Here is a 20,048-nt window from a genome sequence, read left to right as displayed (position 1 = left end):
TCGAAGAAATTCCAACTGCTCCCCATAAGCCCGGTTTATACTACTCTCCCAGTACGTGACTGACAATGAAAGGTTCCTCCCTGTATAAGAATGACAATAAAACGCCGATTCCTGCACTAGACTGACACGGCAACGCTCCTCTGTGCTAGATTGACACTGAAATGCTCTTCCGTGTGGGTGTGCTAGTTGGGTGGTGTTGCTTGTTTGTTTTCTTTTTAGGGAAGTTCTTTTTCTCTGTTCGGATATAGTCGCAACTTTCACCAGATTGTGGTCTGTTTTGATTCGCCTATCTTTTTGGGTGCCCTTCCCGGTCGATGGTAATTATGACATAATTTAAATGTAAATTGTTCATAGGCCACTGCTCCCTGCGCCTCTCCGAGGAGGCTAGGTTCTGACTCGTAGACCCCGTTAGGCTGTGACCGATGACCCCAAACTAGTATAACACTTATCAATTCGGATAGCTTCAGAGATCCGATGGGGCTTCCCACAGAAAACACTTGTAATAATGTAATTGTAATTTGATTATTTGTAATAAAGTTTTCGTATGCAAACAATTATTCAGGTAAGCAACTGTGGTGTTACGCCAATTTATACTAATTGTTTGGAGGATATTTTTTCACAAGAAACAACGACCTGCAAGTGAAGTATAATCCAGGGTATGTCAGGAGGATGCCCAGACAAGTCACTATCACTGACAGTCTTATGCCACAGATAAAATATTTACATCATCATCAATGAGGAAATCATTAATATAAGCCTCCTTCTCTTACATCTCATAACAGGATGCTAATGTTAATATTAAATTTGCCATTGATTCAATAACAGGATTTTGTAAATTTTCAACATCCATGAATAAATTCATTAAATTTAAATTTGCGCCATGTTCATGTCAATCAAAATCTTTATAAGTCACCCATCACCATTAAGCTAATACAGCTCCTCAAGTTGATGTTCCTGGTGAAGCAAAGCACCCAAATTGTCAAATACTGTCGAGTGTCACTAGAGACAACTTACAGTGGTGGTGTACAGCATTACTACCATCTGGTCTTCCTAGATCTGACCAGTCAACCAGTTCCCAGACATTTCAGGTACAATCAGAGCAAAGGTGAACAGTGTAAATCAATGGCGTTATTATCCCTACTTCCATTGTAAGTATTTGTAAAAGTATACTAACTTAGTATATTGTATATTACTTTACATCTTGTCTGATACATATTTTTTTTTTGCAGGTCCATTGCATACTGTTATTACCAAGATATAGTGATTGTATTTGTTCAATGTACTGTATGTTGGAACTATAGTTCAGTATTCTGATTGACCATTTTTTGCAGTGTATTTGCCCATTATCCTAGTCAAAGCAAACAATTAGATTTTGGGCTATTATCAATATTTCAGTTTCACTCATTGACCATCTTCTGTTTTAACGCCAATTTATATATTTTCAAAACAAATTAACATGTGCTAAGAAAGCCATGTTAAACTATTACAAAAATAAAATGGTTATCCCCAGCATTAGTTTACAAGATAGTTCTTTTTCCAAATGACTGATTCCACAGGATGTCGACAACGTCCCAGAAACACAAAATTTTTGTTTCGGAGCCGATGGGGAGGAAACTGGTGACAGAAGTACCTGGTGTGGGCCAGGCAACAGGTCGCAAGCTGTCCAACCATGGATGCACTCAGGTGAGAACAAGCATTGACAATCATTATTAATTAACGAAAATAAAGTTTTACTTATGACATAATGATAATTTTGTTGATGATAAATATACAGTATTGTAATGAAAATTATAAAGACTAAGTTTTCCGAGAGGTTGTGGGCTCGTAGGTCTTTAATAATTTCCTCTAAACTAAAGTGAGGACAATACTCTTAGTATAAATATAATTTACAAAATCTGGGCATATTAATATAATCTGTCGTCAGTAATATTTCACTGTCAAGTCAGAAATGTGTGTCATAAGGGGGATCAATGTTCACTGACCCCCAAGCAAATATTTAGGAAGGATTAATACCTAATGTGACTCAGTGAATCCTGTGATCTCCTAAATTGTGGCTTTCTTTCCTGCAGTTTTTTTTACAGATTTTCAGCTGTTAACTTTGCCTGACTGTTACATTATATATACATATATATATATATACATATATATATATATATATATATATATATATATATATATATATATATATATATATATATATATTTATATATATATTTATATAAATTTATATATATATATATATATATATAAATATATATATATATATATATATATATATAAATATATATATATATATATATATATATATATATATATATATATATATATATATATATATATATATATATATATGTATATATATATATATATACAGATATATATATATATATATATATATATATATATATATATATATATATATATATATATATATATATATATATATATATATGTATTTATATATAAGGTAACAGTCAGGCAAAGTATATACGACTGGACTATATACGACTGAAAACTCACACCCTAGAAGTGACTCGAACCCATACTGCCAGGAGCAACGCAACTGGTATCTACAGGATGCCTTAATCCGCTTGACCATCTTGACCGGACAATAAGGAAGTGATAGCGAAGCTATTTGAACCACTTCCCTGCCGGCACTCGGATGGTAATCTTGGGCATAGCATTGTATCAAATCACTTCATTCTTTGGGGCACACGTGAGGAATCAAGCGGATTAACCCTTACACTGCTCAGAGGTCCTGGGGACATTTACACCCCTGTGCGCAAGAAAAAAAAATGATTTTTTTTTTCGTCGTCTAAACATGTTAACTTGTGTCCCATGAGCACGGGAAACATAATACAAAAATTCTATTGTACATACCAATGACACAATTAAGCCGAGAAGTTAGCCGAAGACGTCACAGAACGTGAGCGATAAAGGGTGCTGCGTCAGGCAGCCGTCACTCACGGCCGCTCACGCGGCCCGAGTTGCCGCGAATTTATTTTCGCGGAATTATTTACAGTATTCTTGGGTCATTTTACACAATTTTTTTCGCTAGTATTGTTCCAATTATTACCACTAGACGTTGTATTATAATAAAAATGGTATAAACTCACTAGGCGCTCACATATTAGTGTCAAAAGTATGCCCACCAAAATGGTATAATTTACAGGAAATATTCAATGTATTTGGGTTTTTTTCAATATAAACACAAAAATTAACTTGATATGTACATATATTTACCAAAGAATTACACATTTAGTACTCCTGGACACTGATACTGTGCGAAACAGTTGATATGGCACAGAGGGACGGCACACGCTTCGCACCATGTTAACACCAATTTACGTTTCTGTGGCCTCAATTTGGTGCTGGAACACACAACACACCGGCCCTGGCCTGCTGCACGAGCTCCAGTTGGTGGTAATTTCTTGATTTAGTGTACCAGAAAGGCCTCCCTGTAAGCGAGCCTGGGTGCAGGAGCATGGTTCAATATTGGGTCTCGAATGGGTCTTTGTATGCCAGGTGTGTCCTTGCCAAATTTACCTAGTAACTGTTTCACAACTTGAAAACTAAACGAACGGAAATATGGTTTTCTACCTGTTTTCACAAGAAACATGTTGTAACTGTTCAGCATTGTTACGTCAATAAGGTGGAAAATCATTTTCTTTGTCCACTTCACTGTTTTCCATACACACTCTACAGCACCCACCATCATGTCACATTTATCAACTAAACGCATGTTGATGTTGTAGTCCATCACACAATCTGGCTTATATAATATTTGCTTTGTTGTTCTGTTCACCTTGCCACTGTCTACCATTGTACCAGGGTGAATGGTGGTCATCATGTTCACTTCACGTCTGTCTTTCCACCGTACTGAAATCATTGCACCACTTTTTCTTACCTCGCAGTCCCCAACTTGCATAGCAGTATCAAACACAGGCATTTCCTTTCGTTTTGGCTTTACTGTTCCACACACTCCAGTCTTATTATCAAGCAAGAATTTCGTTAGCAAGAGACTGGTAAAATAGTTATCTGTGTACAATATGTGGCCCTTGTTCAGATAGCAGTGCCTTCACCACACTACCTGAGAAGCCATGTTCGTCATTAGCAGGAATATCTACATTTGTGGCTGAATAAAGTATCATGTGTAACACCATTCCTGATTCACAGTCACAGAGCACAAAGATTTTCAGTCCAAATCAGTGACGTTTTGAGGGAGTATACTGCTTGAAGGCAGCACGTCCTTTGAAAAGCACAAGGGATTCATCAATAACCAGCTTCTAAGCTGGTACGTAATAATCTCGGAACTTTCCAATCAAGTCATTTACCACGTGCCTCACCCACCAAAGTCTATCATCCTGTCTCTCGTCTGCATTATTTGCAAAATGAAGGCACCGTAGGATCAACAGAAATCTGTCTCGGGACATATATTTCCCGTACAATGATGTTGGAACAGCGTTGTCTCTGCTCCAATAATCTGAAATTACGTGTTTCACACAATGTTTCATCAACATGCAAATTGCGAAAAACACATACAGTTCACCAACAGTTGTCTCTTTCCAACGCTGTAGTCGTGAAAATTCTGATACTTCCTCACCTTCAATGAGATCAGCCACAAGTTTGTTCGTTTCGTGAACAATGTGTTCCATGAGCGGCTCATCGAAATATGCAGTAAAGAAGTCCATTTCACACATTTCGTCACCAGTATCAGGGAAAAGATCTGTAATTCCCACATCTCTGTTGCCAAAGTCGGGAATTTGTGGAACAAAATCTTCCCCATCACTCCACACTCACAAACCTGCTGTCTTCCGAGACCCATTAGCTGCACCATGGCGAGGAATCCGGGGACCAGGAGCTGAAGCAGGCATTGCAACAGTAGGGACAGGAAGGGTAGATGAGGAAAAAGATTTGGAACATGAGGGAATTTGTTCCTCATTGTTGCCATATTGTTCCATGCGGTGGCGCTTGGCTGGGCGGGCAGCTGATGCGGCGAAACTTGTACTGGTACTAGCAGCCGGGGTAAAACTATTCTCCGATTCTTCATCACTAAAACCTGAGAAAGATTTACCTATTTCAGACTCGTCAATCATATCATAAACGTGCAAGGGAACAGATGAACGACGTGCTTGGGCGCGAGGTGGTGTTGAGTGGTGTTGAGTAGTAGCTGGTAACTCGTGAGGCATCTTCACCCTCGTGGCACCCACATGTTCACCCTCACTATCCGTTGTTTCTATTTCTTCAGGCTGGGTATAATCTTCATCTATATCCGAGTCGTCAATATCAGATTCGTCAACGTCCTTGAACAATTCATCTGCAATTTCGTCTTCGGTCAAAGACTACGCGGCGCGGTGCGCTGAGCGAGGTCGCACGCTGGGTCGCGATGCGCTCGCCATGGTGTCTGGCCACTAACTTAGGCCTGTGAAACAAAGGAGGCCTGCTCAAGATTTTTATTTCAAAATGGCGTCTGTTTACAATCGCCCCTAGCTACGTATGGATGACCCCTTTAACACCGCGGGACATTTGAATCGTGCCTGGCACCCTTTGGCGTATATATTCGACATGCCCACGGTGGGACATGTTACTCATGGCGTATATATAAGCCATGCGCAGTTTAAGGGTTGAGGCGTCCTGTAGATACCAGTTGCGTTGCTCTTGGCAGTATGGGTTCGAGTCACTTCTGGCGGTGTGAGTTTTTTCAGTCGTTTTCAGTCCCTGGGGACCATTCAGGCTTGTTCGCATTTATGTTCCTCATGTGTGCCCCAAAGAATGAAGTGATTGGATAAAATGCTACAGCCAAGATTACCGTGCCGGCGGGGAAGTGGTTCAAATAGCTTCGGCTATCACTTCCTTATTGTCCGGTTGAGATGGTCAAGCGGATTAAGGCGTCGTGTAGATACCAGTTGCGTTACTCCTGGCAGTATGGGTTCGAGTCACTTCTGGGGCATCATATATATATATATATATATATATATATATATATATATATATATATATATATATATATATATATATATATATATGTCGTACCTAGTAGCCAGAACGCACTTCTCAGCCTACTATGCAAGGCCCGATTTGTCTAATAAGCCAAGTTTTCATGAATTAATGTTTTTTCAACTACCTAACCTACCTAACCTAACCTAACTTTTTCGGCTACCTAACCTAACCTAACCTATAAAGATAGGTTAGGTAGGGTTGGTTAGGTTTGGTCATATATCTACGTTAATTTTTAACTCCAATAAAAAAAAATTGACCTCATACATAATGAAATGGGTAGCTTTATCATATCATAAGAAAAAAATTAGAGAAAATATATTATTTCAGGAAAACTTGGCTTATGAGGCAAATCGGGCCTTGCATAGTAGGCTGAGAAGTGCGTTCTGGCTACTAGGTACGACATATATATATCTATATATATATATATATATATATATATATATTGGTTAGGTTGGTTAAGCTCGGTCATATATCTTAGTTAATTTTAACTCCAATAAAAAAAAAATTGGCGTCATACGTAATGAAATGGGTAGCTTTATCATTTCATAAGAAAAAAATTAGAGAAAATATATTAATTCATGAAAACTTGGCTTATTAGGCAAATCGGGCCTTGCATAGTGGGCTGAGAAGAATTGGAGAATTCAGGCTGAAAGCACAAGGTACATAAGGAGTCAGCAATCCGTTGAGTTGCTTCGCCAGTCTGTACATGGGTGTGGGTATCTGGATGATGATTGGCCGAAGTGGGTTTCCAGGCTTGTGTGTCTTGACATTTCCATATGCATAACCAGGTTTGTATTCCCCAATAATCTTTGGCCGGTGGAGTCCGGATTTCTTGGCGTTCACAGTTTCGATCAATCTGTTTACCTTTGTTTTCAATTCGGCTGTAGTGTCCATCGTTACCCTTTGGAATTTAGTTTGGTCAGAGAATATGAGGTTCATTTTCGCCAGATATTCGTCTTTTTTTAGAATGACGTATATTGGCGACTTGTTACCTCTCCTGACGACTATCTTCTTGTTCTCGCGAAGGCTCTTATGCCATGGGTTCTCCCCTAGGTGTCCTGTCCTGTCCTGTCAGGTGTCCAAAGAATATGTTTACAAGAAAGACTGCTACCAGAATATACTAATATATATATGTTGATAAATATGACCGAAAAAGTAAGAACAATAATTCTAACACGAATTTTCTCAATATTTCTTATGTTTTTTTTTACTGTCGATGGTATTTGAAAAATCAATTTTCCAAAATTTATTTTTATTTCTAGTCGGACGCGAAGCTTGAACGTGTTTAAATAACTAATTACATTTTCAAAGACTTTAGTTTTACACACACACACACAACAGTAACCTGAAAACCGAGTTTTGCTATGCTAACGTTTTAAACAGTTTGTCTTATATATACTCACATTTAGGTGAGGTGATATGTTGCAACAGTTTTCGATGATGTACAAGAGGAGTGCTGTCAATGCTTACGTCGAGCGTGCTCTCAGCCACAGCTCAGGATGGAAGCAAGTCGATGAAGAACTCTGTAGGGTAAGGCAGGTCCTAGTCAACAACGGCTTCTCCAATGGTTTCGTTGAAGACATCATAAAAAGGAAAGTGAAACGCCATGCAACCTCTGAAGAGTCAACTAACACAACACCTGTACCCCCTATTAGACTATTTTACAGGAACTTCTTTTCCACAGCTCATAAAACGGAGGAAAGGGTCCTGAAAGATATTGTTGATAGGAACGTTATCCCTACAGACAAAAATCAGAAGATAAAATTGACGATTTACTATAAAACCAAAAAAAAACCGCCAACCTACTCATGAAAAACTCTCCAGACACAAAGCAGAACGCCTTAAAGGAGACCAACGTCATCTATGCCTTCAAATGCCCACTTAGGGACTGTAAGCCCCAGAGAACTCAGTATATAGGCAAGCAAACAACATCTCTTTCCAGGCGATTAACAATGCATAAGCAACAGGGCTACATTAAGGAACATATAATCTCTTCCCACAACCAGACCATCACCAGAGAAGTCTTAACAAACAACACAGAAATCATCGATAGATACAGCGATAGCAGGCGGCCTGACATCTGCGAGGCACTACAAATCAAAAAGTCAGCTGTGTCAGCCCTGTAGAATACTCCCACTGTCAGTATGTTACCATGTTGAGCTAGTATATTGCATCAAACAGACTCTGAGGATCCTATGGTTTTCAGTTCCTCATTGGTGGTTGCATTCAGGTCCTCCTACATATAAAGCAATTCACAACGTATTCTTGTTGTTCTGTCCTTTCCGAACGATGGATTATACTCTGGGAGGAGGAATTCCCCTTTCAATAATGTCCTGTTGTCCCCTATGTTTTTATTATGAAAATGATGTCTGGAGTATCGGCCTCAGCATATGCACCCAATGATTCATACAATTTAGTGAGCTTAACTAAGCAAATATAGCATCCGCTGAGAAAATAATAGGATGGATTATAGGTATGTTCAAATCAAGGGATTTAACAATCCCTTGATTTAACAGTATGAGCACCACAGTGTTCATACTGTATAAGTGACTAGTGTTGTCCCACCTTGAGTACTGCTCGGGAGTCAGTTCACCTTTCAGAGCAAGACAGATTTTTTTATAGATTGAATACAGATACATATACCTCACAAACCATCCCTCCCTACTCCTCTAACAATGTGTCCAACTAGGAAGCCATGCACGCCCCTATCCTTGTAAAAATGTGTTCACCTAAGAAGCCATGCACCCATACTTATAATAATACACAGCTCAAAAGTCATGCACTCACCAGACTAATACAGTAATGTCTACCTCACAAGCCATGCACCTACCTTGTGAGAGGGGGATGGATGGAAAATAGTTTAGACCTAATAACTTAATAACTTTAGACTTAGTAATATAAATCAGACACAGCCTCCTCACTTGCTTACTTACCGTACATGTACATTACTTTAAAGGAAAATTACAGAACACATGTTTATTCTGTATTGTAAAGACACATCAAACACGAGAGGGAACACTCAGTGACCGAAACAACTATTTTGTATTGGAGGACTTTAACAAACCAACAGTGTGCGTTACATTTATTAAAGGACACAGGGAATAGGACATAATACAACCTGAAACCATTTCTCACATACTAGACCGACTACAGTAATCACGTTACACTGAAAACACAAGAGATAAGCAACCTGACAACAGTGATGTGGGCACCTCACAAGCGCTCCCAACAAACACCCACAGTGGGTGACTTCCTGCCCCTATCTGTCCTCGTGGGGTGCAGGGACGGTACCCTCACGAAAATGCGTGGAAACCTTTATTCACTCAGAAGCATAATTCTTAGTTCAAAGTTCATGAATTTTTCTAGTTCATAGTTCAATATGATTAGAAACACAGAGAAATTAAACAATTCAAAATAACAACAAATAACTCAAACAGCTATTTTAGTTAAGAGAAACATTTAAAATAATAACAACATTGGCTTGACTGTATATACCAATCATCATAAGCCCTCTAATAATTTATATCTCAAAATCCTTACACCCTCCCTTTGAATAGATTCCATCTCATAAGCCATACTCCCACCTATCTAATAATGTCCACCTCAAAAGTCATGCACCTTCCCCCTCTAACAATATGACCACCATTCAAACCAAGCACCCACTCCTATTATAATGTCCACCTCATACGCCATGCACTGATCCATCTAATTATATCCTCCAAAACCCATGGAACCAACCTACTAATAATATCCACTACAACTCGTGCACCCAACTCTCTAATAATATCCACCACAACCCTTGAACCATACCCCCCTAATAATATCCACCACAATCCATACAACCAACCCTATAATAATATCCACCTACACCTATGCACCCAATCTTCTAATAATATCCACCACCACCCATGCACCCAACCTTTTAATATTATCCACCACAGCCCATGCATCAAACTCTCTCATCTTGTAATGTTCATCTTGTAAGCCATGCACCAACCCACCCTAATAATATCCACATCACAAGCCATGTACCCACCAGTTTAATAATATCCACCTCACGAGCCATGCAGCCACCTCTCTAATAATGTCTACCTCACAAACCATGAACCAATCCCTTTTAATAATGTCCACCTCACAAACCATGAACCCATCCCCTTAATAATGTCCACCTCACAAACCATGAACCCATTCCCCTTAATAATGTCCACCTCACAAACCATGAACCCATCCCCTTAATAATATCCACCTCACAAACCATGAACCCATCCCCCTTCATAATGTCCACCTCACAAACAATGAACCCATTCCCCCTAATAATAATGACCACCTAATAAGCCATGCACCCATCTACGTAAGTAACAATGTCTCCACCTCTCAATCCTTGAACAAATAATATCCACCTCTCGGGCTCTGTGACACACCCTCTAACAATGTGTCCTTCTTCGTAAGCCATTCTCCCATCTCTGTAATAATTAGTATCTCAAAAGATATACGCACACCTCCAGTAACAATGTGTTGTTCTCACAAGTCATAAGTGCTATCGATAATATTATGAGGGAAATATATGTTTAATATTTTCGATAGTGGTCGATAATATTAAACATATATTTACCTCATGGACACTTCAACAAACCTGGTGTTAAAACATTTATATCATGCTGTAGAGCAGCAACTAATCAATATGATAAACATTTCTGTGGATACCATCCCTTGTTGGAATCTGTGGAAATGAACAAGGAGATGTGCTGGCTGCTGAAGGCGCTGAAGATGACCATATTGAATACTTCATACCCAAGACTCTTTTACAATTTAGAGGCATCATTAGACAATATCACCGTGACAAGGTTACTGTGGAAAGGAGGATAGAAGAACAAATCAGTGAATCTGTACGCTGGTACAATGTGGTTGCAGCTGGCAGTCCCAATCATTATGGACTAAGTGGAGGTGGCCGCGTGAGAGAATTAGTAATAGCAAGAATCTGTCTTGGTTACAAATATCCATGGAGTTTAGGAATGGAAACAAAAGTTGAGCAGAGAAGTTGCAGAATCTGTGGTGAGAGTGATGGACACTGCCTACACCCCTACCTGAGAGAGTGTAAACATCTAAAAGTCATTAGAAATATATGCAGAATAATAAACCCCACAATGTTTGAGTTAGAAGAATACTATTTGTCAAATATAGATAATGTTCTCAATAGATTCCCCATTTTGAACCGGCAAGATAATATGTACTGAAGGGTTGACGAATGTTAATCTTCTTGTTTGATAAGCTGTTCACTTGAGACAGTTAAGCAAACCCCAACTGTTACTCACAGAAATCACAATTGCGTGATGCATCAAATGAACAAATCCACAATGGCCGTGACGGGGATTCGAACCTGCATCCGAAAGCATCCCAGACGCTGCCTTAATCGACTGAGCTACGACATGGTCAAAAGGAGTTGAAACCGAAGTTCTACTGAACTTAGTGGATCCTGCAGCCTTTCCGAGGCACAAACCAGGGTTTTACACAGCTCCCCACATGTACTCGAGCTATGTCAATAGGCCGTTCTCCCTCTTCGCCCTTACTTCATTACACAAAGAAATTACAATTACGTGATGCATCAAATGAACAAATCCACAAGAGCCGTGACGAGCGTCTGGGATGCTCTCGGACGCAGGGTCGAATCCTCGTCATGGCCCTTGTGGATTTGTTCAAGCACCGACTGTGTCTGGGTACAAATGACAGGATGAATAACCTAGCTGGTTTTCTTCCTATTTGGAAGTGTTATACATGCTGCTACGGGGTATGTTCACTCACAGGATGGGTGGCGCTGCCCAATAAACTCGCCCCTCGGGGCAAAATTTAAACAATTTAAAACAATACACAAGGCTTGAAAAATACAATAAAACTCAGTAAGCTACACCTTACTGTAGCTTACAGTAAGCAGCTGTATTTTACAGTAGGTAAAATATTATGTTGCCTTATTTAAAATTCGTATCTTACCCGGCCTGACAATTGAGTGGAGAACGCTTCTGATTCGCAGTCCTGAGGTTATGAGTTCGATCCCTGGTGGAGTTTCTTTCACCCGGATGCACCTTTTACCTAGAAGTAAATAGGTACCAGGGAGCTAGACAGCTATTACAGGCTGCTTCCTGGGGGTGTGTAACAGAAAGGAGGACTGGTCGAAGACCGGCCCGCGGGGACGCTAAGCCCTGAAATCATCTCAAGATAACCTCAAGATAGCCCACCACGGCAAAAAAAGAAAAGCAAACAAATCCACAAGGGCCGTGACGAGGATTCGAACCTACATCTGAGAGCATCGCAGACGCTGCCTTAATCGTCTGAGCTACGACATGGTAAAAGAGTTGAAACCAGAAGTTCTACTGAAATTATGTAGATCCTGCAGCCTCTCCGAGACACAAACCAAGGTGTTTACACAACTCCACCATGCACTCTCGCTATGTCAATTGGCCGTTCTACCTCTTCGCCCTTACTTCATTACACACAGAAATCGCAATAGCGTGATGCATCAGTGAAAAAATCCTCGAACATACAGAGCAAACAAACAAATCCATTGTTCATTGATGCAAACGCTTTTGTGATCTCTATGTGTAAAGAAAAGCAAATATGATTAAACAACGCACGTGCCACCTCCGATCCTCCCACCCTGCCGAGACCCAACCCCTCTTGACCTCCACCCACCCCCTTGCTAGGGATAACGTAGTATCCATGCCTCTGGTACACAAAGACTGGCACGTGCCTCTCCCAGCGGGCAGCACACTCTACATGTCAACACCGATAAATGTAAACACCCACATGCCAATACCCACATGACATTCAAAGACACACCACACCCACAACCAAATTCAGTGATTCCCTACACCAACTCCTGATACCCACAAACACCCAGGCACACTCCAGTTACCCCCCACAGCCACTCCAGACACCTACACACCCACTCCAGACACGTCCACACCCACTCCAGCCTATCTGCTTGCCAGCCCACCCACTCTGCCCTCCTCTTTTACTCCTTTCCAGTCTGACTCTCTCCTTGCCCGCCTGCCTCACTCACTCCCTTCATGGCTGTCTCTCTCCTTCCCTCCTTACCTGCCAGCCTATTTCTCTCTCTCCTTCCCTGCCGGCCTCCTTCCTTCCCTGCCTCCCTGCCTGCCCGCTTGCCTGCCTGCCTTCCTCACCACTTTGCTGAGAAAATTCCATAATTTCAAAGTGAAAGTATGTAAATAATTGTGATAGGCTGCCAGAGTTAGACAAGTGGTGTACAACGAGTGTTAGGCTTCGCGTTTCACTTGTTTTTCTCCCAGTGGTTCACATTTTATATTTGGCAACAAGTCGATCCCTGGTTTTGGAGAGTTTTTAAGGCTTCAAATGTTGACTTATATGCTGGCATATATAGTAAATTATCTTCCTGTCTATATATATCTAGACAAACCTCTGGTCATCTGAATTATATGTACATTCATCCGGATATGAACATCAAATTTTCCTGATGACCCGATATCCGGTTAGCAGAATCCGGATAATTGAGCTCATACTAATATCAGCGTCACAAGCCATGCACCCACCCCTCGTAACAATTTATCCACCTTTCAGATGAAGTACCAACCCCTCTAAGAATGCGTATACCTCCAAAGGCTTGCTATAACTCCTCGAACAATTAGTCCTCCTCGTAAACATGCAAACTTTAATAATCTCCAACTCATATGCCATGCACTGACCTCTCTCATATATCCATCGCACAAGCTATTCATCCATCCCTCTAAAAATGTCCACTTCATAAGTAATGTACCCACCCGTCTAACAATGTGGCCACCTCACAAGCCAAACAACAAACCCTCTAATAATGTCCACTTCACAAGCCATACAAGACATATTGTATGTATAAATATCATAATGTGTCTACCTCACAAGCCAAACACTCATCCCTCTAATATGTCCACCTCACATACCATGCAACCATTCCTCTAATAATGTCCCCATCACAAGCCATGCAACCATCCCTCTAATATTATGTACATCATGAGCCATACACTCACCCTTCTATCAATGCTTTCATCTAACAAACCAAGAAACCACCCACTAACAATATGGTCACCTTGCAAACCCCCCCCCCAAAAAAAAAAATCCCAGTTCACAAGCTATGTACCCACACCTGTAACTATGTGTCCAACTTTTATACTATGCACCCTCGTCTTAAATAATATTTTCACAAACCATGCACTCACCACTCTAATAATGTCCATCTCTCAAGTCTAACAATGTCCATCTCACAAGCCATGCAATCACTCCTCTAATAATATGTTCACCTTAGCAACAATGCCCTCCTTTTCCCTAATAATGTTCCAATGTCACTATCGAGGTCTCCACCCTACTAACAATATGTACACCACACAAACCAAGTACCTACTTCTAATTTGTCGACATCTTATGCCATGCACTCACTCATGTAATAATGTCCTTCTCACAGGCGATGCCCCCCGTCATTCACCTCACAAGTCAAGCACCATGCCTCTCTAACAATGTGTCCTCACAAGCCATGCATCCACCCCTCTAATAATGTCCCCCTCACAATCAATGCTCCCACCCTCTAACATTGTGTCCACCTCTCCTATTTCCCATCCTAGTATATGTCCAGATATTAAAATATATAGACAGAAGGAGGGGGAAATATTTTTGGTGTTAAGAATATTAAAATGTTTGTATTGAGATAAGCTTAACATATAGACTGTGGATATGTATGACAATATCCTTCATTGGAATTATTGATATTGATATAAATAAAGACCTCATTTCTCCTATTGCACCTGCCCGAAACGCTATGTGTATTATTGGCTTTGCAAGAATGTAAAAATACCAACATTATGCAAACTCACAAACCCATTGTACCTACATTTGAATAAATTATTATTATTATTATTATTATTGCAGGCAACCAGTTTGTTGGGAGAGTACTTGACAAGGCAAGGGAAGGAGGGCTCTTTTGAAAAGTTCATGCAAGACACCGCCAGTGCTCGACCTCAACATGCCAAAGCAACGCATAACGCACTGAAGGATTGGAGTGACAATAACATCATGTAAATGATTGGTTGGCCTTTTAGACCACAGGTGCAAGTGGAACATTGCAAACTTCCAGCGATGACTGCACATTATTTCAAACGCTACGCGTGCTAGTGGCTGAACAAGAATGTGACAATACTTGTATATATAAATAAAAAAAAAACTGTATTTTTACTTATTCCTCTTTTTGCATATCATTTTTTCCATTCTATAAATTTTGCATCATCTTTCGTCTAAACATTGTCTTTATCTCTAATTTGTTACATCCTTGTTGTTCCTTCATTTGCTATCTTTCTCAATGCCTCATTTTTTTACATATCTGCTATTTTTAATTCGGACTCATCACTTCTGGCATCTTAACAGTAGTGAGCCTGCTAACAGTATTGAGCTTGTAAGAAAATGATGTCTCTAACATCTTAGTGTGCATTTTTGGTCGGGTTGAAGAGGCCCATCGATGTCACCCGACGAAATTGAAAATAAAAAAATGTCAACCATGATGATGTTGAGATTACGTTTAAGATCCCACTTGGTCACCGCCCTCCCCCCCCCCCAGCCTGCATCCTCACCCCACCTGCTTCCCACCTTCACCCCCGCTCGCTCTCCATCTCAAACCCGATTCTGACGCTTAGCGGCTAACACACATCGTGTCAACAAGGCGGACAGCCTGCCTGCTTCAATAACTCAATCTGATATTCCCATTATTTAACGTTCTCTTTACTTGTGCCTCTCCATCCTCTTTGCTTTCCTCCCCTCAAAAAAAATCATCTGTGTTTATCCACATCCTTACCCACACCCACTTCGCACCCAATGCCTACTCCCCCACACCAGCTCGAACCCCCACCAATACCACTCTTCTCACTTCCCACACGCACCCTCACCTGCTCCCACCCTGCATCCCCATCTCCAGCCCTGCATTCCCCACCAGCTCCCCATCCGGTCGGCCGAGCGGACAGCACGCTGGACTTGTGATCCTGTGGTCCTGGGTTCGATCCCAGGCGCCGGCGAGAAACAATGGGCAGAGTTTCTTTCACCCTGTGCCCCTGTTACCTAGCAGTAAAATAGGTACCTGGGTGTTAGTCAGCTGTCACGGGCTGCTTCCTGGGGGTGGAGGCCTGGTCGAGGACCGGGCCTCGGGGACACTAAAGCCCCGAAATCATCTCAAGATAACCTCAAGATAACCATCCCTGCTTTGATCCCCACCCGCATCCTCACCCACTGGTCCCACACACCCCACACGCTCTCTCCCATCACCCTTGCCTCACATCCACTGCCCCCCTATGCACCCCTATTAGCTCTTCTTCACTTTAACCCTCGCTTACTTCCCATCCCCACTTGCTTTCCACGCACTCCCTAACCCCACCACCCACACCGGCTCTTCATTAGAAGAACCCCTCTTGCAACCCACCCGCTTGCCCAAACAGGTCCCCAACTCCTTAACCTTTAATCTGCTAAGGGGTCCTGAGGACATTTACACCCCTGTACGCAAGAAAAAAAATCAAATTTTTTTTTTGTCTTCTAAACATGTTAATTTGTGTCCCCTGAGCACAGGAAAAATAATACAAAAATTCTATTGTACTTACCAATGACATAATTGAGCCGACAAGTTGGCCGAAGACGTCACAGAGCGTGAGCTCTCAAGGGTGATGGGTCAGGGAGCCGTCACTCACGACCGCTCTGGAGGGCCCAGTTGCCGCGAATTTATTTTCGCGGCATTATTTACTCTTGGCACATTTTACAATAATTTTTTCACTGGTATTGTTCCAATTATTATCATTAGACGTTGTAATATAATAAAACTGGTATAAACTCACTACGCACTCACATCACAAGTGTCACAAGTATGCCCACCAAAATGGTATAGTTTACAGGAAATATTCAATGTATGTTTTTTAATATAAACACTAAAATTAACTTGATATGTACATTTATTTACAAAAGTATTACACATTTAGTAGTCCTGGAGACTGTGATACTGTGCGAAACAGTCGATATGGCACAGAGGGACAATTCGGTTGCTGGAACACACAACACACCGGCCCTGGCCTGCTGCACGAGCTCCAGTTGGTGGTAATTTCTTGATTTGGTGTACAAGAAAGGCCTCCCTGTAAGCGAGCCTGGGTGCAGGAGCATGGTTCAATATTGAGTCTCGAGTGGGTCTTCGTATGCCAGGTGTGTCTTTGCCAAATTTACCTAGTAACTGTTTCAAAACTTGAAAACTAAATGAACGGACATATGGGTTTCTACCTGTTTTCACAAGATATGTGTTGTAACTGTTCAGCATTGTTACGTCAATAAGGTGGAAAATCACTTTCTTTGTCCACTTCACTGTTTTCCATACACACTCTACAGCACCCACCATCATGTCACATTTATCAACTAAACGCATGTTGATAGTAGTCCATCACGCAATCTGGCTTATATAATATTTACTTTGTTGTTCTGTTCATCTTGCCACTGTCCACCATTGAACGCGGATGAATCGTGGTCAGAACATACACTTCACGTCTGTCTTTCCACCGAATTGAAAGTATTGCACCACTTTTTCTTACCTTGCAATCACCTATTTGCATAACAGTGTCAAACACAGGCATTTCCCTTCGTTTTGGCTTTACTGCTCCACACACTCCAGTCTTATTATCAAGCAAGAATTTCGTTAGCAAGGGACTGGTATAATAGTTATTTGTGTACAATATGTGGCCCTTGTTCAGATATGGTGCAAGCAGCGCCTTCACCACACTACCTGAGAAGCCATGTTAGTTATTAGCAGGAATATCTACATTTGTGGCTGAATAAAGTATCATGTGTAACACCATTCCTGATTCACAGTCACAGAGCACAAAGAATTTAAATCCAAATCGGTGGCGTTTTGAGGGAATATACTGCTTGAAGGCATCACGTCCTTTAAAAAGCACAAGGGATTCATCAATAACCAGCTTCTGAGCTGTTACGTAGTAATCTTGGAACTTTCCAATCAGGGCATTTACCATGTGCCTCACCCTCCGAAGCCTATCATCCTGTCTCTCGTCTGCATTATTTGCAAAATGAATGCACTGTAGGATCAACAGAAATCTGTTTCGGGACATATATTTCCCGAACAATGGTGATGGAACAGCGTTGTCTTTGCTCCAATAATCTGATATTACGTGTTTCACACAATGTTTTATCAATATACAATTTGCGAAAAACACATACACTTCACCTATCGTTGTCTCTTTCCAACGCTGTAGTCGTGAAAATTCTGATACCTCCTCACCTTCAATGAGATCAGCCACAAGTCTGTTCGTTTCGTGAACAATATGTTCTATGAGCGGCTCATCGAAATATGCAGTAAAGAAGTCCATTTCACACATTTCGTCACCAGTATCAGGGAAAAGATCTGTAATTCCCACATCTCTATTGTCAAAGTCGGGAATTTGTGGAACAAAATCTTCCCCATCACTCCACACAAATAAACCTACTGCCTTCCGAGAGCCATTAGCTGCACCATGGCGAGGAATCCGGGGACCAGGAGTGAAGCAGGCGTTGCAACAGTAGGGGGCAGGAAGTGTCGATGAGGGAAAAGTATTGGAACATGAGGGGATTTGTTCCTCATCGTCGCCATATTGTTCCATGCGGTGGCGCTTGGCTGGGCGGGCAGCTGATGCGGCGAAACTTGTACTGGTACTAGCAGGCGGGGCAAAACTATTCTCCGATTCTACATCACTACAACCAAAGAATGATTCACCTGTTTCAGATTCGTCGATCATATCATAAACTTGCAATGAAACACATGAACTATGTGCTTGGGCACGAAGTGGTGTTGAGTAGTAGCGGGTAACTCTCATGGCATTCTCACCCTCGTGGCACCAACATGTTCACCCTCACTATCCGTGGTGTCTATTTCTTCAGGCTGTGTATAGTCCTCATCTATATCCGAGTCGTCAATATCAGATTCGTCAACGTCCTTGAACAATTCATTGGCTATTTCGTCTTTGGTCAAAGAGTGCGCTACGTGGTGCGCTGATCGAGGTCGCACGCTGAGTCGTGATGCGCTCGCCATGGTGTCTGGCCACTGACTAAGGCCTGGGAAACAAAGGAGGCCTACGCTGAATTTTTTTTCAAGATGGCGGCTGTTTACAATCACCCATGGCTGCGGTATGGGTGACCCGCTTTACACCGCGGGACATTTGAATCGTGCCTGGCACCCTTTGGCGTATATATACGCCATGCGTACGGTGGGACATGTTACTCATGGCATATACATACGCCATGCGCAGTTTAAGATATATATATATATATATATATATGTCGTACCTAGTAGCCAGAACGCACTTCTCAGCCTACTATGCAAGGCCCGATTTGCCTAATAAGCCAAGTTTTCCTGAATTAATATATTTTCTCTAATTTTATTCTTATGAAATGATAAAGCTACCCATTTCATTATGTATGAGGTCAATTTTTTTATTGAAGTTAAAATTAACGTAGATATATGACCGAACCTAACCAACCCTACCTAACCTAACCTAACCTATCTTTAAAGGTTAGGTTAGGTTAGGTAGCCGAAAAAGTTAGGTTAGGTTAGGTTAGGTACGTTAGGTAGTCGAAAAACAATTAATTCATGGAAACCTGGCTTATTAGGCAAATCGGGCCTTGCATAGTAGGCTGATAAGTGCGTTCTGGCTACTAGGTACGACATATATATATATATATATGTCGTACCTAGTAGCCAGAACGCACTTCTCATCCTACTATCCATGGCCCGATTTGCCTAATAAGCCAAGTTTTCATGAATTAATTGTTTTTCGTCTACCTAACCTACCTAACCTAACCTAACCTAACTTTTTCGGCTACCTAACCTAACCTAACCTATAAAGATAGGTTAGGTTAGGTTAGGTAGGGTTGGTTAGGTTCGGTCATATATCTACGTTAATTTTAACTCCAATAAAAAAAATTGACCTCATACATAATGAAATGGGTAGCTTTATCATTTCATAAGAAAAAAATTAGAGAAA

General features: G+C 41.1%; 2 long non-coding RNA genes across 5 annotated transcripts in view; both read left to right on the top strand.

Moving 5' to 3' along the window:
* Positions 1 to 15,225, top strand: part of LOC123769135 (uncharacterized) — an 84,634-nt gene extending 69,409 nt beyond the window's left edge. For all 4 annotated transcript variants that reach the window (XR_011223835.1, XR_011223837.1, XR_011223836.1 and 1 more), the window contains exons 3-4: positions 1,557 to 1,683; positions 14,929 to 15,225. This is a non-coding gene — a long non-coding RNA (uncharacterized lncRNA). The remainder of the gene's footprint in view (positions 1 to 1,556; positions 1,684 to 14,928) is intronic.
* LOC138355118 (uncharacterized) lies at positions 6,424 to 14,236 on the top strand. The gene is made up of 2 exons (XR_011223838.1): positions 6,424 to 6,788; positions 7,410 to 14,236. It is a non-coding gene; the product is annotated as an uncharacterized lncRNA (long non-coding RNA).
* Positions 15,226 to 20,048: the final 4,823 nt, after the last annotated feature.

Source organism: Procambarus clarkii, chromosome 66, assembly GCF_040958095.1.
Source record: "Procambarus clarkii isolate CNS0578487 chromosome 66, FALCON_Pclarkii_2.0, whole genome shotgun sequence".
In the NCBI taxonomy this organism is placed as follows: Eukaryota; Metazoa; Arthropoda; class Malacostraca; order Decapoda; family Cambaridae; genus Procambarus; species Procambarus clarkii.
The sequence above is the reverse complement of the archived record's forward strand: the minus strand, read 5'-3'. Positions and strand labels throughout refer to the sequence as shown.